Source organism: Salvelinus namaycush, chromosome 7 (genome assembly GCF_016432855.1).
Source record: "Salvelinus namaycush isolate Seneca chromosome 7, SaNama_1.0, whole genome shotgun sequence".
NCBI classification, from domain to species: domain Eukaryota; kingdom Metazoa; phylum Chordata; class Actinopteri; order Salmoniformes; family Salmonidae; genus Salvelinus; species Salvelinus namaycush.
In genome coordinates this window covers 29520565-29543837 of record NC_052313.1, presented here as the reverse complement: position 1 = coordinate 29543837, position 23273 = coordinate 29520565, and the positions used below count along the sequence as shown (strand labels likewise).

Sequence of the window (23273 nt, the reverse complement as noted above, 5' to 3'; positions counted from 1 at the left end):
CTAACTTTACCGAGCTTCAGCCGCATAGGACAAAAGCATGTTCCATTAGGCTTGTAGATAGTTCATCAATACAGGACTGATCTTAAGGCAATTAAATGCATTGACAATACATTCCGGATCGTCAGAGAACAATCGACATCAAAACAACTTGCTATTGATTATTGACACACTATTAAGGTGACGCACTGGATGATACAGTTTGCTGTCCAGAATCGCACCTGCAAATACCTCGTTGCTTGACAAGTTTGTCCCCTAGACCAGGGCTTTTCAAGTCCAGTTAAGGACTTGAATAGTTGGATTGGGTGTGCTATCTTTGGTCTTCAATTAAAATGTGTAGGGTGGAGAGGCCCAAGGACTTAAAAACTCCTATTCGCTAGATCAGTGAATCAGATCAACACACTTGTTATAGTTCCGTACCCCTTTAAACATTCAACCTCCAGCTGCGTACACCCTCTAGCACCAGGATCAGCGCACTTTCAAATGTTGTTTTTTGACATCATTGTAAGCCTGCCACACACACACTACATGATACATTTATTAAACATAGGAATGAGTGTGAGTTTTTGTCACAACCCGGCTCGTGGGAAGTAACAAAGAGCTCTTATAGGACAAGGGCACAAATAATAATATAATAATAATCAATCATTTTGCTCTTTAATTAACCATCTTACATATAAAACCTTATTTGTTAATTGAAAATTGTTAATAACTCACCACAGGTTAATGAGAAGGGTGTGCTTGAAAGGATGCACATAACTCTGCAATGTTGGGTTGTATTGGAGAGAGTCTCAGTCTTAAATCATTTTTCACACACAGTCTGTGCCTGTATTTAGTTTTCATGGTAGTGAGGGCCGAGAATCCACTCTCACATAGGTACGTTTTTGCAAAGGGCATCAGTGTCTTAACAGTGCGATTTGCCAAGGCAGGATACTCTGAGCGCAGCTCAATCCAGAAATCTGGCAGTGGCTTCTGATTAAATTCAATTTTCACAGAACCGTTTGTTGCAAGGCTCTCTTGTTCAGATATCAGTAAGTGGACTGGAGGTACATTTACATTTAAGTCATTTAGCAGACGCTCTTATCCAGAGCGACTTACAAATTGGTGCATTCACCTTATGATATCCAGTGGAACAACCACTTTACAATAGTGCATCTAACTCTTTAAGGGGGGGGGGGGGGGGGGGGGGGGTTAGAAGGATTACTTTATCCTATCCTAGGTATTCCTTGAAGAGGTGGGGTTTCAGGTGTCTCCGGAAGGTGGTGATTGACTCCGCTGACCTGGCGTCGTGAGGGAGTTTGTTCCACCATTGGGGTGCCAGAGCAGCGAACAGTTTTGACTGGGCTGAGCGGGAACTGTACTTCCTCAGAGGTAGGGAGGCGAGCAGGCCAGAGGTGGATGAACGCAGTGCCCTTGTTTGGGTGTAGGGCCTGATCAGAGCCTGAAGGTACGGAGGTGCCGTTCCCCTCACAGCTCCGTAGGCAAGCACCATGGTCTTGTAGCGGATGCGAGCTTCAACTGGAAGCCAGGTAGGACATGAAAGGAATAACGAATCCAGTTGTTTGTGTCATCCGTTTCAGGAAAGTACCTGTGTAATTGTGCACCCAACTCACTCAGGTGTTTCGCTATATCATATTTTACATTGTCCGTAAACTTGAGTTCATTTGCACACAAAAAAAATCATGCAATGATGGAAAGACCTGTGTGTTGTACTTGTTAATGCAGACAGAGAAGAGCTCCAACTTCTTAATTATAGCCTCAATTTTGTCCTGTACATTGAATATAGTTGAGGAGAGTACCTCTAATCCTAGATTCAGATCATTCAGGCGAGAAAAAACATCACCCAAATAGGCCAGTTGTGTGAGAAACATTATGCAAGCGGTCAGACAAGTGAAAATGATGGTCAGTAAAGAAAACTTTAAGCTCGTCTCTCAATTAAAAAGAACGTGTCAATACTTTGCCCCTTGATAACCAGCGCACTTCTGTATGTTGTAAAAGCGTTACATGGTCGCTGCCCATATCATTGCATAGTGCAGAAAATACACGAGAGTTCAGGGGCCTTGCTTTAACAAAGTTTTCACTGTAGTGTTTAACCATTTTCACTGTAGTGTCCAAAATGTCTTTCAAGCTGTCAGGCATTCCCTTGGCAGCAAGAGCCTCTCGGTGAATGCTGCATTGTACCCAAGTAGCGTTGGGAGCAACTGCTTGCACGAGCGTTACCACTCCACTATGTCTCCCTGTCATGGCTTTTACGCCATCAGTACAGATACCAACACATCTTGACCAACGAAGTCCATTTGATGTCACAAAGCTGTCCAGTACTTTAAAATATCCTCTGCTGTTGTCCTGGTTTCCAGTGGTTTGCAGAAGATGATGTCTTCCTTAATTGACCCTCCATAAACGTAATAGACATATACCAGGAGCTATGCCAGGCCTTCCACGTCTGTTGACTCATCCAGCTGTAATGCATAGAATTCACTGGCTTGTATGCAGAGCAGTAATTGTTTCAAAACATTTCCTGCCATGTCACTGATGCGTTGTGAAACAGTGTTGTTTGATGAAGAATTTGTCTTTATAGTTTTTTGGGCATTTTCCCCCAGCATTGTCCCAGCCATGTCCGTGGCAGCAGGAAGAATTAAGTCCTTCACAATAGTATGGGGCTTGCTTGTCCTAGCCACTCGGTAGCTCACCATATAAGACGCTTCTAGCCCCTTCTTATTAATAGTATCTGTTGCTTTTATACATGTCTTACTACTCAAAAGTCGTCTTAATTCTCTCTCAAAATTAGCATGTTTTGTTTCTAAATGTCTGCGCACGAGTGAAGGTTTTGTCATGACGTGGCCCACTGGGTATAGCGAGTGCCTTCCCCCTGTCACGCCCTGACCTTAGAGATAATTTTTATGTCTCTATTTTGGTTTGGGCAGGGTGTGAGTTGGGGTGGGTATTCTATGTTCTATTATTTGTATTTCTATGTTTTGGCCGGGTAGGGTTCTCAATCAGGGACAGCTGTCTATCGTTGTCTCTGATTGAGAACCATACTTCCCACCTGACTTTGTTTATGGCACTTAGCCTTTATCTTCACGGTTTGTTTTGTAGTGTTTATTGTTTTGTTCGGCGTCTTTTCATATAAATAAAGAAAATGGACGCTCACCACGCTGCACCTTGGTCCAGTTCTTTCAACGGCCGTGACACCCCCGCTCTCCCTCTTACACCCAGGTTCTGTTATCTCAGGTCGTAAATTCCTGGAGGAGACTCTCTCCCTCATGCAGTATAGAGAGAGGGTTCACAGTAGAACAAAGGAACTTCTTCTACATCACAGAACTTGAGAACTGAACAATGTTCATGTTTTGGAGAAAGCGTAAACGGTCGGTGGAGAATCCAGCTACGACCGGTCCATTTTGTTTAATGTTTGTGACCTCATTGAGAGACAATACAGCCACATTACCATAACTCTGTTTATACAAGAGACTCCATTATGAGATTTGCATCTAATTATTGTATAAATGAATGAGTAAAGATGAAACTATTTGTGAAATTATGTAATGTGATTTTAAACTGTTTAATGAAAGAGAATCCAATTCCCTTTAGAGTTTAACTAAGTCATTGGCCCGCCCCATGAGCACAAACATTGATCTGGCATCATGGGACAGCCTTTTCTGCTATTACAAATAAAAAACCCACCTAGAGAAGCCCACTTCAGACCATGCGCACCTCGATTACCGAGAGGGCTAAGGTTTGAGTAGAGACCACAAAAACCACAGGATAAGCAAAGGTTGTAATGGTTGATGAATTCTTAACCATACCACGTGGTTAATCTCTGAGACTATCGATCCGACAGAATAAGAGCAAATCTTCGATCCTAATTACTAGTCTGCAGCTAGAAGTTATGTCGACCTGAAATGCGAAGACCGGCAACCGCCAAAATATCTATTCTATAAGAACATTTCTGAATGGGACTCTGAAGTATCCATCTAACCACAAAAGACTCCAGGGACGCAAAGTGAAGTTCAGATGAACTTTCCAACAGAAAGACGGACGATTCCAACAGAGATCATGACGACACACTGAGCGTAAATCTATATTTTGATTGCAAATATTTGAGTGAGCGTTCATGTGCAAAGGATTAGTATTTCTATCAATATAATTATCAACTGTGTAGTGTCTTTTGTCTTTCGCGCCCTTCTCAGTCCCTTTGTCTATCAAGCCGCCACACCGGTTTAGCCACTAGGGCACATCCCCTATAATTTTCTTGTAACCATACCTACTGTTTGTTTGTTTGTTATGCATTTCTGTGATTATTTAGTTAGTTAGTAAATAAATTATTAAGACAATTGATGTATGGATGATTCATAGTGAAGACCTGGTTCGTGCAGATAACCAACAATTTACGACGTTTGGAATGAAACTAACGTGAGGTAAAGAATAATTCATTAATTAGAAGACTAATTGATCAGATATTAAAATATCTGAAAAGTTATATTAGGAAAATCATAACTTTGTAATCTGAAGATTTTCCTTGGTGCCCCGACTTCCTAGTTAATTACATTTACATGATTAGTTTAATCACATAATAATAATTACAGAGAATTGATTTGATAAAATAACAGTCTTAACTTTAATGATGCCAAAGACACAACAGTTTCATTGAGTTGTGAGATAGTACTTTTGCACTGTGGCTGAGGAAATGCACTACTCCCAATATAAGTGAACCTCATATCAATGTAGTTCTCATCATATTTGCCCCTCTCAGATGGTCCAACATCCCTGTCTGTTGTTCGGTGCTTTCCCGGGTAAGGGGGCAGTAGCTCTTCGGCTGCATCAGATTCACAACTGTCAGTGTCCATGCTAGCTGGGCTAACAACAAATGCAGAATTACTGATGCTTGCATTTGATGTGCTCGTGGAAGCAGAACAATTTCTGTCGTCGACAGGTGCAGGTGTAGTACTGCTGGTAGTAGCAGTACTATCAGTAGAGCTGGTATGTGTCTCTATGGACGCGGGCCTTACTTTTTTTAACCATTCATCCATTTTCGAGCAATGAGCAGCAGCTACGTTTGGCTACATACGGATCATTAGTGGAATTCCCACGAGAGAGTAACAGTTAATATGATTGGATGTTAATTATTTGACTCGGCTACCTGTATTTGACATTGTGTTGTTATTTCGCTGAACACTAGATGGTTTAATTTTATTTTTGGCAATGAAACGAGGCTACTCAGGCGAGAGAAAAAACCTCACCCAAATGTATAGCCCCGTTGGAAAATATAAATGGAGTGTTTGAAAATGTGAAGAATAAAAAAATAAATTAATTAAAATGTGATTGTGATTGTGATTGTGAATCACATTTTTATTTTGCGCACCCCTGATGGCATTACGTGTACCCCCTGAAGGCATTACGTGTACCCCAGTTTGGGAATACCTGCTCTAGACTATCAGTTCTCAAAACACTTAAAACTGTGATACTCAATGTGTCGGTGTTGTAAAAATGTTAGGTAACAGGTAAATCCCAATCAGCTTTAGGTGGGTAACCACTCCAAAAAGGTCTGGGAACAACTGGTCTAATTTCTTATTGTATCCTTTCCCAGCTGGAGCAACTAAGAAGATGGGCTGTGCATTTGGACTGGGCCTGGAGCGCCTGGCCATGGTGCTGTACGGGATCTCTTGGAGCCAGGATGAACGCTTCCTCAAGCAGTTCTGCCTTCCCAACATCAACAACCCAGTCACCTTCCAGGTAAAGCCCTAGTCTTTTTTAAACACTATTACTCCGCCATTTTAGGCCGTTGAGGTTTCGACCCTAGATCTGGATAGAAGTAGCACTTGCCACAAAGCCCATTTTAAAGTTGTCAACTGGGTGATACTTCGGAGGGGTCACAGAATTTCATCCAGGTCAGCAGGAGGGATCAACCAATGAATTATACTCCTGAGCAAACATTCCAGCACTGCAGATGGCAGTAAATCACCAAACGTGGCTTGTTCAGACTACACATTCCATGCATCTTTGTTTATGAACTACCAATAAACTCCAGTTCCTTCAGAAAGTATTCACAACCGTTGACTTTTTCCACATTTTGTTGTTTTACAGTCTAAATTTAAAATTGATTAATTGAGATGTTTTGTTACTGACCTACACACAATACCCCATAATGTCAAAGTGGAATTATGTTTTTTTTAAAAACATATTAATAAAAATAATTAGGCTGAAATGTCTTGACTACCTCATATCTGTCCCACACATAAAATTATCTGTAATGCCCCTCAGTCTAGCAGTGAATTTCGAACACAGATTCAACCACAAAGACCAGGGAGGCAATGCCTCGCAAGAAGGACACTTATTGGTAGATGGGTAAAAAAAATAGGACATTGAATATTCCTTTGAGCATGGTGAAGTTATTAATTACACTTTGGACGGTGTATCAATACACCCAGTCACTACAAAGATACAGGCGTCCTTCCTAACTCAGTTGCCCAAGAGTAAGGAAACCGCTCAAGGATTTCACCATGACGCCAATGGTGATTTTAAAACATTTGCAGAGTTTAATGACTGTGATAGGAGAAAACTGAAGATGGCTCAACAAGATTGTAGTTACTCCACAATACTAACCTAATTGACAGCGTGAAAAGAAGGAAGCCTGTACAGAATAAAAAATATTCCAATACATGCATTCTGTTTGCAACAAGGTACTAAAGCAGGGATCATCAACTAGATTCAGTTACTGGCTGATTTTTTTTCTTGAGCAGATGGTCAGGGGTCTGAAAATAATTGCAAAAAAAATGTAGACTGCAAGATGCCCAATCAGATATCATTTTTGACTAAATAACTTCAAACCATGCTTACACTTGTATACAACCACAAACATTATATCTAAGGTTGCACAGGGAGGGTATATTACTGGAAACTTTCGAAAGTTTACCAGTAAACTATCAGAATTTTAGTATTGTTCAAGGATTTTATGTAATCTATCATAAGATATCTAGTGGCCCTGTTGGATACTTAAAATTATCTCTTTTACTATGTCAATATGTATTTGTTGTCAATGTTTTGGTGTCAAACTGGTGGCAGTTGTGAAAAATGTTAATAGTTGGAAGAGTTGCTGAGTTAGTTTAAAATAATAACATTGTTGAATAGATGATTGTTTCATTCAGTAGGCTATTTTCTCTTGAACCATATGGCCGATCTACTACAAACTAATGGACTCAGATATATATTTAAAAAATGAATACTTTATACAGTGCCTTCGGAAAGTATTCAGACCCCTTGACTTTTTCCACATTTTGTTAGGTGACAGCCTTATTCTAAAATTGTTAAAATAGTTTTTCCCCCTCATCAATCTACACACAATACCCCATAATGACCATGCAAAAACAGTTTTTTAGAAATATTTGCTCATTTATAAAAAAAGAGATCACATTTACATAAGTATTCAGACCTTTTACTCAGTACTTTGTTGAGGCATCTTTGGAAGCAATTACAGCCTTGAGTCTTCTTGGGGATGATGCTACAAGCTTGGCACACCTGTATTTGGGGTGTTTCTCCCATTCTTCTCTGCAAATTCTCGCCAGCTGTGTCAGGTAGGATAGGCAGCATTGCTGCACAGATATGTTCGATCGGGTTCAAGTCTGGGCTCTGGCTGGCCACTCTAGGACATTCAGAGACTTGTCCCGAAGCCACTCCTGCGTTGTCTTGACTGTGTGCTAAGGGTCGTTGTCCTGTTGGAGGGTGAACCTTCGCCCCCAGTCTGAGGTTCTGAGCGCTCGGGAGCAGGTTTTCATCAAGGATCTCTCTGTACTTTGCCCCGTTCATCTTTGCCTCGATCCTGTTGAGTCTTCTTGTCCCTGCTACTGAAAAACACCCCATAGCATAATGCTGCCACCACCATGCTTCACCGTAGGGATGGTGCCAGGTTTCCTCCAGACGTGATGCTGGGCATTCAGGCCAAAGAGTTGAATCTTGGTTTTATCAGACAAGTGAATCTTGTTTCTCATGGTCTAAGAGTCTTTAGGTGCCTTTTGGCAAACTCCAAGCGGGCTGTCATGTGCCTTTTACTGAGGAGTGGCATCCGTCTGGCCACTTCACCATAAAGGCCTGATTGATGGAGTGCTGCAGAGATGGTTGTCCTTCTGGAAGGTTCTCCCATCTCCACAGAGGAACTCTAGAGCGCTGTCAGAGTGACCATCGGGTTCTTGATCACCTCCCTGACCAAGACCCTTCTCCCCTGATTGCTCAGTTTGGCCAGGCGGCCAGCTCTAGGAAGAGTCTTGGTGCTTACAAACTTCTTCCATTTAAGAATGATGGAGGCCGCTGTATTCTTGGGGACGTTCAATGCTACACAAATGTTTTGGTACCCTTCCCCAGATCTGTGTGTCAACACAATCCTGCCTTGGAGCTCTACGGAAAATTCCTGGGACCTTATATAGACAGGTGTGTGCCTTTCCAAATCATGTCCAATTAATTGAATTTGCCACAGGTGGACTCCAATCAAGTTGTAGAAACATCTAAGGATGATCAATGGAAACAGGATGCACCTGAGCTCAATTTCGAGTCTCATAGCAAAGGTTCTGAATACTTATGTAAATAAGGTATTTATTTTTATTTTTTATTATTAATTTGCAAACATTTCAAAAAACTTGTTTTTGCTTTCTCATTATTGGGTATTGGGTGCAGATTGCTGAGGATTTTTTTTACTCAATCCATTTTAGAATAAGGCTGTAACGTAACAAAATGTGAAAAAAGTCAAGGGGTCTGAATTATTTTGAAAGGCACTGTACAAATATATATTTTTAAGTTACTCAAGTATAAATTACCAAGTTACGATAGATTGCCATTTATTTTCTGTTAATTACCAAAATAACCAAAATTCTGGTAACTTTTGGGCTCTTGGGCTACTCTTTGCTATATTTTATTGTTTAGGTAAACAACTCACTTATACATTTGAGTATGTATACATACATTAATATACTAAGCACTGTTAACGTGCCACCTCTTATTCTACTCGCTCAGCATTTATATTAAATGATCTCTACTTAGAATCAGCTAAATGTTTTATTTTTACCAAAATAACCAAAATTCTGGTAACTTTGGTAAATTAACGGTAGCTTTGCAACCCTACATATGCTGTACATCTCTACTATGCCTAAAAATCACATAGAGCTGATTTGCTGGTGTTTTTAGAGTCTTTTAGGTCCAACAATAAAAATTTAACTTTTCTTTTGCTCAGAAAACTTAGGGGGCCAAATAAAATCACCTGTGGGCCAAATTTGGACTAAAAACAAACATAAGATAACTATTGTAAAATATACTGTGTCTGTAAAATGTATTTAGTATGTATAAGCAGGAAGTAGAAGCCTAAGTGTTGTTCTCCATTAGTTTACTCCAATTTGGGGAGGGGTGGTAGGGTTAGGGGGAAATGTATTAAAGATATATATATATTTTATATATTTACCCCAAAAATATATGAGGGATTGGAAATGATGAAGACAATTAAATTGGTAGAAGCCACAATCTATCTGCAGTAATAAAGCTGATCTACCCCCTAAAAAATAAAATTTGACAATTTGAATAATTTCTTAAAGAATAATGGGCAAATGTTGCACAATCTAGGTGTGTAAAACTCTTCGAGACTTACCCACAAAGGTGATTCTAACATGTATTGACTCAGAGGGTTGAATGCTTATCTAATCAAGATTTAAAAATATATATATTTTCCATAAAAATTGAAATAAAAGTTCACATTTTTCTTCCACTTTGACATTACAGAGTATTTTGTGTAGATCGTTGACAAAAAATGACAATTAAATCCATTTTAATCCCACTTTTTGTAAGACAACAAAATGTGAAAACAGTCAAGGAGTGTGAATACTTTCTGAAGGCACTGCAGAAGTAAAATAAATAAGTGATACTTTTCAAGCATAGTGTTCCGGAATTTCTTACATTCTAGCTCCTGGATCATTAAACAATAACAATCAAACGATACAATTAGAACCCCAAAACTGAATATAAGAATTAATGAATGAAGGAAGGCATGGATGAAGAATGATTGGCCAAAATCTCTCTCGAAAATCTCTCTCGAATTGACACAAGGTAATACGCATGTCGATTGTCGAATCACAGAGGAACACACTGTTTCATACTTCATACCTGAAGGTAGTGTATGGCTCGTTAGTTTTCATTCAATGGAGGTTCTTGCTCAGGCAGGCTACATTATGCTCCACTTCAGACACTATAGATAGATATTTAATATTCTCTCCTCCTCTACCTTTTGACAGTCTCTGTTTGTTTAGATACTGCTGCTTTACACCCTCCGTCTCTGCTTCTGCCTTCGTCTCCCTGACCCTGACCCCCCACCCACTCATCAAACGTGTACACACACGTTTTACATTTTCCCTCCTGAACGCCTATAGCCTTCATAGCTCATGTTTGAAAGCGCATTAACTTTTCCATCCACCTCTTCTATTCTCTTTCCTGGAGGAGAGTTTTTCTCTTTTTCCTAATGCCCTCTGTGCCGTCTGGGACCATTGGTATTCCTCGTCACGCCCGTGTTTACTGTAATGTGTTTTCATGAGCTGTTTTTTTCCTCGGTTGTGTGAATAAGAATGCCCAAGCATGCCCATTATCCCACTAAAACCAAGATTTTGTTCACCAGGAAAGGACCAATGTAGAGCTGCCGAAGCAGTTTAGCTTATCCATGTTGACCACAGCATGACTGTCATTGTTTGCCTGCTTCCTAATTCGCTTACACATTGTGCTCCCGTCAAATAATCTTGCATTTAAGTATTTTCCGAACATTTGTTTTTGCCACAGGGGTGTGGCAACTGCACGTAATAGCTTCTTAAATTGTATATCCTGTTTGGTTTCCCCGAGAGAATGACACTCAGCTTAGACATTGAACCACATCCGCTTCAAGTAACATACTGCTAAGAACTATTAAGTACCACTTCAGTTCAGCATCACTCATAACTCTTACGTTACCTACTACATACTTTCTTTTTTCACTTTACCTCAGGCTTTTATTCTCCACGGCCTGGGTCGAGAGGACAGGTTTGCGCATGCCACTCAATGCTATCCCACTGTCGGGATGTTTTATGCATGAGTCCTTCTCACTGCGTAGAGACAGGTGGAGTGCAGGTGCCGGTTCAGGCAGAGGTGAAGCCGCCGCTGCTGTACCCTTATGGGGGGCCTTTTAACCGGGCCCTTTGGTCAATTAAACACAGTGTTAAAGGTGATATTTACAGCTGTTTTGATCATTTACATGAATTATACTGTATATGCCTATTGATTATTAAAGAATAGGCTGTCAACTATAAATGCCTCATGAGCGTAGCTCAACTGTTTTACCCCATCATAACCTCCCAAAAAGTTGTTTTAATCCATTGCGTGTAAACAATTTGTTAACAGACAATATACAGTATTCCAACGCTGATGGAATCCTCCTCTTTTTAATAGAGGCCATCACTCTGTTTTCTCACACAATTGCATAGCCTATAGAAATGTTGTGCAACATCAGCTCATGGGCTCTCATTAAGTGTTTGATTAGATGTGCATTGATGTCAGAGTAATTAGAGGAACAATTGCGGGTACCAGGCAGTTAGCAAGTTTAGTGGCTACTACATCAGCAGCATCAGAGCTTGGAGAATCCTAATTACCATGACTAAACGGTCACGTGGAATTTGACTGCCATCATGAATCGTGACCGCCGGTGTGGCGCTAATACGGTCACAGTAATAGCCCTAGTTCAAATCTGAGGTGGAGTCATATTGAAAGTCAATACTACTAAGTGATCATGTCAAATGTAATCATCATTGTCATTGATTAAATATTTTGACACAGTTTTAGCTGAACAGCGTACCACTTACCTTAAAACCACCATACCATTTCATTCATTTACTTATTTTTTATTTTATTTTTTATTTCACCTTTATTTAACCAGGTAGGCTAGTTGAGAACAAGTTCTCATTTGCAACTGCGACCTGGCCAAGATAAATCATAGCAGTGTGAACAGACAACAACACAGAGTTACACATGGAGTAAACAATAAACAAGTCAATAACATGGTAGAAAAAAAGAGAATCTATATACAATGTGTGCAAAAGGCATGAGGAGGTAGGCAATAAATCGAATAATTACAATTTAGCAGATTAACACTGGAGTGATAAATCATCAGATGATCATGTGCAAGTAGAGATACTGGTGTGCAAAAGAGCAGAAAAGTAAATAAATAAAAACAGTATGGGGGTGAGGTAGGTAAATTGGGTGGGCTATATACCGATGGACTATGTACAGCTGCAGCGATCGGTTAGCTGCTCAGATAGCAGATGTTTAAAGTTGTTGAGGGAGATAAAAGTCTCCAACTTCAGAGATTTTTGCAATTCGTTCCAGTCGCAGGCAGCAGAGAACTGGAAGGAAAGGCGGCCAAATGAGGTTTTGGCTTTAGGGATGATCAGTGAGATACACCTGCTGGAGCGCGTGCTACGGGTGGGTGTAGCCATCGTGACCAGTGAACTGAGATAAGGCGGCACTTTACCTAGCATAGCCTTGTAGATGACCTGGAGCCAGTGGGTCTGACGACGAACATGTAGCGAGGGCCAGCCGACTAGGGCATACAGGTCGCAGTGGTGGGTCGTATAAGGTGCTTTAGTAACAAAACGGATGGCACTGTGATAAACTGCATCCAGTTTGCTGAGTAGAGTATTGGAAGCTATTTTGTAGATGACATTGCCGAAGTCGAGGATCGGTAGGATAGTCAGTTTTACTAGGGTAAGTTTGGCGGTGTGAGTGAAGGAGGCTTTGTTGCGAAATAGAAAGCCGAATCTAGATTTGATTTTGGATTGGAGATGTTTGATATGAGTCTGGATGGAGAGTTTGCAGTCTAGCCAGACACCTAGGTACTTATAGATGTCCACATATTCTAGGTCGGAACCGTCCAGGGTGGTGATGCTAGTCGGGCGTGCGGGTGCAGGCAGCGAACGGTTGAAAAGCATGCATTTGGTTTTACTAGCGTTTAAGAGCAGTTGGAGGCCTCGGAAGGAGTGTTGTATGGCATTGAAGCTCGTTTGGAGGTTAGATAGCACAGTGTCCAAGGTGTCGTCTGCGTAGAGGTGGATCAGGGAATCGCCCGCAGCAAGAGCAACATCATTGATATATACAGAGAAAAGAGTCGGCCCGAGAATTGAACCCTGTGGTACCCCCATAGAGACTGCCAGAGGACCGGACAACATGCCCTCCGATTTGACACACTGAACTCTGTCTGCAAAGTAGTTGGTGAACCAGGCAAGGCAGTCATTAGAAAAACCGAGGCTACTGAGTCTGCCGATAAGAATATGGTGATTGACAGAGTCGAAAGCCTTGGCCAGGTCGATGAAGACGGCTGCACAGTACTGTCTTTTATCGATGGTGGTTATGATATCGTTTAGTACCTTGAGCGTGGCTGAAGTGCACCCGTGACCGGCTCGGAAACCGGATTGCACAGCGGAGAAGGTACGGTGGGATTCGAGATGGTCAGTGATCTGTTTGTTGACTTGGCTTTCGAAGACCTTAGATAGGCAGGGTAGGATGGATATAGGTCTGTAACAGTTTGGGTCCAGGGTGTCTCCCCCTTTGAAGAGGGGGATGACCGCGTCAGCTTTCCAATCCTTGGGGATCTCAGATGATACGAAGGAGAGGTTGAACAAGCTGGTAATAGGGGGTGCGACAATGGCGGCGGACAGTTTCAGAAATAGGGGGTCCAGATTGTCAAGCCCAGCTGATTTGTATGGGTCCAGGTTTTGCAGCTCTTTCAGAACATCTGCTATCTGGATTTGGGTAAAGGAGAAGCTGGGGAGGCTTGGGCGAGTAGCAGCGGGGGGGGGCGGAGCTGTTGGCCAAGGTTGGAGTCGCCAGGAGGAAGGCATAGCCAGCCGTTGAGAAATGCTTGTTGAAGTTTTCGATTATCACGGATTTATCGGTGGTGACCGTGTTACCTAGCCTCAGTGCAGTGGGCAGCTGGGAGGAGGTGCTCTTGTTCTCCATGGACTTTACAGTATCCCAGAACTTTTTGGAGTTAGAGCTACAGGATGCAAATTTCTGCTTGAAAAGGCTGGCCTTTGCTTTCCTGACTGACTGCGTGTATTGGTTCCTGACTTCCCTGAACAGTTGCATATCGCGGTTTGTAATGGTTTGGGACACCTGGGACCATCGTGTAACATCCTGACTACTGGTAAAATAAATGTCTTGAGAAGATCTTACAAACATCCTAACATGGTCCTCAATGACTTCCTGGTAAGTTAAAGGGAACTAGACAAAGGTCCCCCAGAGAACATTCCCTTGTTACGCAACGTCCTAAGGACTAGTGAAATCAAAGTCCTAAAAAGGTCCTGACCTGGTCCTCAGTGACTTCCTGGTAACTTACAGGGAACTAGACAAAGGTCCCCAAGAGAACATTCCCTTGGGTCCATCACACAACGTCCTAAGGACTAGTAAAAAGGAAGTCCTGAGAATGTCCTAAAAAGGTCCTGACAAAAACAAAATTGCGACACGAATATTGGATCGCGACTGAAACAGCCTGGTTCAATTTTGGTCCAGAGGCAAAACCAGTTGAGAACCACTGGTCAAGACCATTATGAAATGTCCCCTTTAGGTCATTGAATGTCACATGGATAACGTCCTATCAGAACCAAACAGGAACCTTCTCGTAACGTTCCCTAATGAACATCAAAATACCTTATTATAATGTTATTGTCAGGATGGTGTATTGGAGGCGAAGTCAAGTGCAGGAGAGCAGATTATAATGAACAGGCGCACTTTTATTATAGTTCCAAAAAACGAGAGCACTACATGAATCAAACGCGCTCAAAAAACGGAACATAAAAGTAGAGCGCGTAAACTAACACCACCTAACATGAAAACAATTACACACAAAACATGATGGGAAACAGAGGGTTAAATACAAGTAGGTTAATTGGGGAAATGAAAACCAGGTGTGTGTGGAAACAAGACAAGACAAATGGATATACGAAAAATGGAGCGGCAATGGCGAGAAAGCCGGTGACGTCGATCGCCAAACGCCGCCCGAACAAGGAGGGGGGCTGACTTCGGCAGAAGTCGTGACAGTTATACTGCGACCAGACCGGGACCTGTACTGAACGTCCTCTTACGGTCCCAAGAACGTCAGTGGGATAACGTCTCGCCGAAACCCTTAAAGGGACATAACGTCGCCTATTGTCCTTAGGACGTCACCTGTTGGCTGAGATGACTCGATGGTAGCCGTCATTGTTGAAGGATTTGGCCAGAAACTAATATCGCTTTTAATGGCGATATTAACTACCCAGTATTGATAGATTTTTTGGGGGGCCATAACCGGAGACTTTTTGAACATGCTTACTTTGAACATAATTACACATCATTTAATTGGATTTGATTGAAGTTGGTACATGATGAGACGTTTACATTGACCTTTGTCAACACCTACCTGACCGAGTTATCTATGCGACACTTCTTGAATATGGCTGCACTGCACAGTGTATCAAGTGGAATTTTTATTATGGCAGACACTTTTCACAAGTAATTTTAATTAGTCAAGAATGGTTTCTGTTGTCAAAAAGCCACCACCTTTCAATATAGGAATTCTGCAGGCCTATGAAACACCCACATTATGCAAGACATTTTATAACTCACAATATGGCAGGGCCGGACCATGCCCACACTATATAAGACACTCTACTGCCCACAATATGGCAGGGCCGGACTGTGGCCCTGGAGTGGGAAGCAAGCAGTCGGTGAGCGATCACTCCGTCTCCCGCTCATTTTTCAGCCCATCTCCCCCTCAGCCTCCCTCCATCACTCACTCCGGGCCCACAGCGGTAAAGGAGGAAGGAGCAGGAAGGGGTAGGAGAAGAGAGACACAATGACTTAAATGTAAAAATGTAAATGTAAAATGTAAATCCCGCCCTACATGACGCCTAATGACCTTGTTGGCATTATTTATTGCCCGCGCTCTCCAACTTGTACCGGGAACCGGGTTTGGATGGACTGACGTGTCACCTCTGCTGCTGCCCAGAGCCTGTGCACTCTCGCTGCGCTTGGTCACGGCTTCTCTTCCTGCCTCCACCCACTCCCCCAATCCTCTCTCTAAACGCTGGACTGGTAATGAGGTGTGACCGGGGAGGTCAGCAGAGTTTCCTTTCACTCCCTCTGTGTTTTCCACTGCCCTCTGAATACACTTCAAGACCGGTGGCAGAGGCCTGGTCCACCCTCCTGGCCCCAGAGACCAACAACGCTCTGGACTGGTTGACACTTGGGATTATTCATCCTCTTTTCAGCCAGGGGAGGTGTTTTTTGGACCCATATTTCTTATGGCTCGGTTGGACTGTGGTATTTGATGCAGCATAGTTGGTGGTTTGAGGATATGCATTAGCTGGAAGTTGCTTTGGATGAAAGCCTTTGCTAAAAGACCATTATTGTACTATTGTACAGTACTACCAAAGACAAGGGGATCCATTTATGTCTTTGGAAGAAGAGGTTTATTCTAAATCCCAAATCAACCCCTAGCCACTCCTGTAGATCTGAAGGGATAAGTGTAAGCAAAATGCTACTTGCTTCACTTTGCCTTCAGATAGGCTTGGTGGAATTTTTCCATATTGCTTACCCCTATCCAATCTCTTCAGATCTACAGAAGTGCCTTCTACAGAAGTGCCTTCTACCGAAGTGCCTAGTGAAGAGGGGCTAGAGTTTGATTTGGGATTCAGCGAGAGTGTCTAATTAGCCTCATATTTCCCCAGTGTGAGGGGTCTGAGGAGAGACCAGGGATTCCCAAAGCCCGGATGTTGTGCAACTCCCGTCGGGTACGAGTCAAACTCCGACTCCTGGCTTCACAACACACAGGCCTGTCTGGTTCGCCTCCCTGCAGTCTGTTCCAGTGTAGCCTGTGGAAAGTTCCACAGATTTGAATGTGTTTTTATCTTCCTGTTCTATCCTCCACCGAAAATGTTTGACGTGATTTGTTTCAACCTCTGCTTTCCGCAACACGATTCGAAAGGGAATGTTGTCACAGCGTCTCTACTCTTTTGTCATTACCGGTTCTTTATCACCCACTCTTTTGCTCTTCTTCATCTTCCTCTTAGTTTCTCTGTGTGGAAACTCTTTACCCTAAATGGATCAGCCAAATAATTGGTCTAAAATGATCTAAAAATAGCTTGTAGCAGCTCTATAACTAGGTTTGAAGTGACTTAGATGATTTGGGTATGAAATTCAAAGCATGAATTCCATTGGCTGTTGGTTAGAAATTGATTTAAAAATCTAAAACAAAGCGATTGGTGACAAACGCAAAGTGCGGATTGCGGTCTCTCCTTTTTTAGTTTTTTTTTTCTAAAAGTGCACTCAATTCTTTTTCTCTCTCGTTCACGTCCCTCTCCTCCTCCTCCCCTTCTCAACCTCTCAGTATGTACCCACCTCTGACCAACGACATCTACTTCTGGCCGAGGGCTACACGGAGAAGGACTTCTATGACCTGGTGAGGGGCGTCGGAAGAGACCTAGTGGAGGAGATCAACCAGTTCACACATCCAAAGAAAGACGCCATGTTCTTCACAAGACAGCTTTGATACTCTAACACAGTGTTTCCCAGTGCTAGCACACCTGGGTCGTATTCATTAGTGCACACCGTAGCACCGTTTTGCAACGGAAAACAAGCGTTTCTTATTGGACAAGTTCAGGTAGTCGCACCACGGTTCAGTCAGTTTACTTCCATTCGGTTCCTAGTGAATACGACCCTGGTTACTCTTAACACAGTGTTTCGCTCTACTAGCTAGTGCATCTGATTCAAGGGCTTGATGATTAGTTGACCAGTTGAGACAAATAAGTAGAATTGCAGGGGGTACTCGAGAGGAGGTTTGAGAAACAGAGCTCTCATCCGTCACACATCCAAGGTAAGACAACATTCCCTCAACAAGATGTACAGTAGTGGAACTCAAACAGCAGGCCAAGGGCGCCACCACGGAACAACGATGGGCATATCGTCACACTCTGATGAGGGCATTACAGCTGAAACATTGGTTTATTACTTTTAATTGAATTGCTTAATGAATTGCTACCACCGCGATCAGGTTTTCACTATCCCAAAAACACAGACAACCCTCCCCATATCCCCCCTCATTCCCCCCCATGCCCACCCCATTCACCCCTATAACCTGTTTGGGCTGCAAGCCCGACGTCGGTACACTTATGACAACAGCCACTTCAAGTGCAGGGCGCGAAATTCAAAATATATTTTTTTTAAATATTTAACTTTCACACATTAACAAGTCCAATACAGCATATGAAAGGTACACATCTCGTGAATCCAGCCAACATGTCCGATTTTTAAAATGTTTTACAGGGAAGACAAAATATGTAAATCTATTAGCTAACCACGTTAGCAAAAGACTCCACTTTTATTACTCCATCAGTTTTTTACTACATCAGTAGCTATCACAAATTCGGCCAAATAAAGATATAAATAGCCACTAACCAAGAAACAACCTCATCAGATGACAGTCTGATAACATATTTATTGTATAGCATATGTTTTTTTCGAAAAATGTGCATATTTCAGGTATAAATCATAGTTTACATTGCAGCTACATTCAGAAATTGCACCGAAAGCAGCCATAATATTTACAGACACCAACGTCAAATACCTAATTACTCATCATAAAACATTTCTGAAAAATACATAGTGTACAGTAAATGAAAGACAGGCATCTTGTGATGCCAGACAATATTTCCGATTTATTAAGTGTTTTACAGCGAAAACAAAATGTAGCGTTATATTAGCTTAGCTTAGCACAATAGAAACACTTGGGCGCCGGCGACTACGACAGATATATGAAATAACATCATAAATTGGGTCTTACTTTTGCTGATCTTTCATCAGAATGTTGAACAAGGTGTCCTTTGTCCAGATGAGTTGTTGTTTGGATTCAGAATGGCAACTTTCTCTCTCCATTTAGCAAGCGCGCTAGCCGGGTTGCACGGATCTCTCCATGTAAACAAACGGAAGAGAACGGAACACGGCAAAACTCCCGAAAAAATTTCAATAATCTGATGAAACTATATTGAAAAAACATACGTTATGATGATATGGTGACATGTATCAAATAAAATCAAAGCCGGAAATAATATTCGCCTATAACGTCAGCAAAACAAAAGGCAACCCCACTGTCCAAATTGCGTTTCTTCAGAGTACCGGAAATTGGGTACACGTCATTCCAAGAGGATTTATTCCATCCCAGATCGAGATAATCACCTCCTTTCTTCTCTCACAGCCTTCTTGACACCCAGAGGAAGGTGTATGAAGTGTACGTAGACTCTTACGTTCATTGCCCATGTATAGGCATGAAGTTGAACAGAGCATCGATTTCAGACTTTGAACTTCCGGGTCAGGAAAAGTGCTGCAGAATGAGTTCTGTTTCACTCAGAGAAATAATTCAAACGGTTTTAGAAACTAGAGAGTGTTTTCTATCCAATAGTAATAATAATATGCATATTGTACGAGCAAGAATTGAGTACGACGCCGTTTGAAATGGGCATGTTTTATCTGGCTACTCAATACTTTCCCTTGCAGCCATAACAGGATAAAATGTGCTTGTTGTGAGAGACAAAACCCCCCCACATATAACACGTATGCAACAACTTAAAACAAATGACTCTATGCATTACATATTACGAAAATGTATCAAATATGTTAAACTGACTAATTATAATAATACAAGATGCAGTGAATGTTCTTTGTTTGGTTTGTACAGGCTTGTTTGAGATTAGGGGTAAATTGGATCTATTCCACTGCTCGACAAATAGGCTCGGAGAGCAAAGGTTAAGCTATACTCAATTCATCAGAGGGGCTCGGGATTGGCTTGTTTGCTGTTTTATAGCGAATGTGTCTCATAGCATCTACACTGAATGGAAATATAAACGCAACCTGCAAGAATTTCTAAGATTTTACTGAGTTACAGTTCATATATGGAAATCAGTCAAATGAACTAAATAAATTAGACCCTAATCTATGCGTTTCACATGACTGGGAATACAGATATGCATCAGTTGGTCACAGATGCCTTAAATAAAAAGGTAGGGGCGTGGATCAGAAAACCAGTCAGTATCTGGTGTGACCACCATTTGCATCATGCATCGCAACATATCACCTTTGCATAAAATTAATCGGGCTGTTTGATTGTGGCATGTGTAATGGTGTCTCACTCCTCTTCAATGGCTGTGCGAAGTTGCTGGATATTGGCGGGACCTGAAACACGCTGGTGTACATGTCGATAAAGAGCATCTCAAACATGTTCAATTGGTGACATGTCTGGTGAGTATGCAGGCCATGGAAGAACAGGGACATTTTCAGCTTCCAGGAATTTTGTACAGATCCTTGCGACATGGGGCCATGCATTATCATGCTGTACCATGAGGTGATGGTGCCGGATGAATGGCACGACAATGGGCCTCAGGACCTCGTCACGGTATCTCTGTGCATTCAAATTGCCATCAATAAAATGCAATTGTGTTGGTTGTCCGTAGCTTATGCCTGCCCATACCATAACCCCATCGCCACCAATGGGCACTCTGTTCACAACGTTGACATCAGCAAACCGCTCGCCCACACGAAGCCATACAGGCTGTCTGCCATCTGCCCGGTACAGTTGAAACCGGGATTCATCCGTGAAGAGCACACTTCTCCAGCGTGCAAGTGACCATCGAAGGTGAGCATTTGCCCACTGGAGTTCGTTACGGCGCCGAAATGCAGTCAGGTCAAGACCCTAGTGAGGACGACGAGCACGCAGATGAGCTTCCTTGAGATGGTTTCTGACAGTTTGTGCAGAAAGTCTTCGGTTGTGCAAACCCACAGTTTCATCAGCTGTCCAGGTGGCTTGCTTCTCGCAGTTGAAGAAGCCGGATGTGGAGGTCCTGGGCTGGCATGGTTACACGTCGTCTGCGGTTGTGAGGCCAGTTGGACGTACTGTCAAATTCTCTAACATTCCTACAATCAGCATGCCAATTGCACGCTCCCTCCAAACTTGAGACATCTGTGGCATTGTGTTGTGTGACAAAACTTCACATTTTAGAGTGGCCTTTTATTTTCTACAGCACAAGTTGCACCTGTGTAATGATCTTGATGTTTAATCAGTTTATTGATATGCCACACCTACTTATTATGCAAGATAATGTGGCCCAACTGAGCCAAGTGCTGTTTGCTCTGAGTGGAGCCCTTAATCTAATGACAATGAAGGACCAAGGGTCAATGTTTGTTAATGGCACATGTTCATTTGATCTGATTCACGTCGCCGACTTGAGGCTCGCTCTGTTTGTTTTGCACTCACTCACGCACACACCTACTCTTTTTCTCTCTGTCTCTCTCGCTGTCTATTTCGATATCTCTCTTTCTCTTAATCTCTATTTCTCTTTGTCATAGACACAAACCTCTCTTTCTCTCTCACTCACTCTCTCTCTCACACACACGCACACACGCACGCACGCACGCACGCACGCACGCACACAATTAACAAACAGAGCCTTTTGGACTAATCCCAGTACTGACAGGAACAAACAGGATTGGCCCAGTGACAGATCAATCACAAAGACTGATTGGCTTTGCCTTAGCTAATGAATTACCACATCAGAGGCCTGATTCCATCTCATTCCTATCAAGGATTTAGAGTTGCGGACAATGAAGGCTCTGTGTTGAAAGGTAGCAGCAGGCGTGGGCGTTCATACCTACCTTGTGCCATACCAGCACTGAACAGAAGGGGCGGTATTTTCAAACCTCACTGAGCCTTTGTATTCCGGAGGTTAGCAATGCTAACAAATACATGTAAAATACCATAGAGAATAGTAACTAAATGCTAACAAGCGCATTGCGAAAATTGTACAAAGTCTCTGACCTAAAATATTTGCAGGACAGACATCCAAAGTAGCTACAAATATTAAAATGTGTAAAAAAAAAAAAGAAAAAAAAAATAGTTTCAACGGAAGTGACGGTATAGAAAAACCCTCCCATGACTATTTCCAAATACCCCGGTATACGGTATATACGATATACCTCCCAAGCCTAGGTAGCAGTAACAACTTTTTAGTAGGACGTTGCCTTGTTCTCCCCCATTTTTACGTTTGAAATTTGCAATAAACCTGAAAACACAGGATGGGTGAAAGCAATATGGCAGATGTCTTCACTTCACCAATCCACTCTTTACAAGTCATTGCCGCTCAGGGAAAGGAGACAAAGAGAGGAAGTCACTTAACCAACTTATTGAGATGCACTCTTGAGAGGGACCCTCTCCCTCCCTGTAGTGACAAAGCTGTTTCCTTTTCCTCCACAAACCGGTCCTTGGCGTTCACCCCTAAGCCTCAGTGGTTGATGTCTCATTTTTAAATACAGGGCGTAAGGGGCGGGCGGTGGACAGAGTGTGGCAAAAGACTTATGCCCACCCCGCGTCCTACTGGTTTACCGAACAGAGTGTGTGGATTGTGTTTAATGGCGAAACAAGGGGCCCGCAGTTTGTAAAACCCCCTGTGAACATTCATCTCTGTCCCTGTTCTTAATCTTTTTTAAATAGCAACCTTTTCCCTACACTCCATTAATGACATCCATAAATATGATACATTCCGTGGTGGCATTAGGGTCTAATGGGTCTGTGTGCATGCGCGCGTGTGTGTCTGTGTGTGTGTGCGTGCGTGCGCATGTGTTTATTGTGAACTTGAGACAGAACATGATCACAGTCATCAGGATCATTACAAGTCTCTTACTTTCACAATACGTAAATGTCTGTCTGTTTGTATGTCTGCCTGTTCTCCTGTCTATCAGGTATGTGTGTGTCTTTGAGGGTGTTAGTATGTGTGAATTTGAAACAGCATATTATGACACTGAACCTCCTCAAAGTCATCAGAATTTTGGGATCATTTGTGGCGCAGTATCACCAAGGCATCAGAGCCCCTGCATTATCCCCTTTTTTACCCACAAAGAGATGAGCCGAGGTGGCCGTGCTCACATCGATACGCAGCCCCCCTTTGACAATAAATTTCACAATTACTCAAATTACCGCCACGTGATAATCAAACTCCATTTTAGCCCCAGCTAAACGTGACAGATGTCCTCCCTGTTAACCTTTAGAAATGTCACTTTTATGAACAAGATGGCTGGCTAATTGTTTTTTTTCCCCCAGCAGAAACGCTGACTCATGGAATTGGGCAAGCTGCTCCTGATGAGAGCGGACGGGCGACAGTACCCTTGTGTCTCTGTCTGTACGTCATTTATATTTAACCTGCACAAGGAGAGAG

At 42.4% G+C, this 23273-nt stretch overlaps 1 pseudogene; it reads left to right on the top strand.

The window, feature by feature from the left end:
• LOC120050693 overlaps positions 1 to 23273 on the top strand; it is a 125884-nt pseudogene that overhangs the window by 41428 nt on the left and 61183 nt on the right.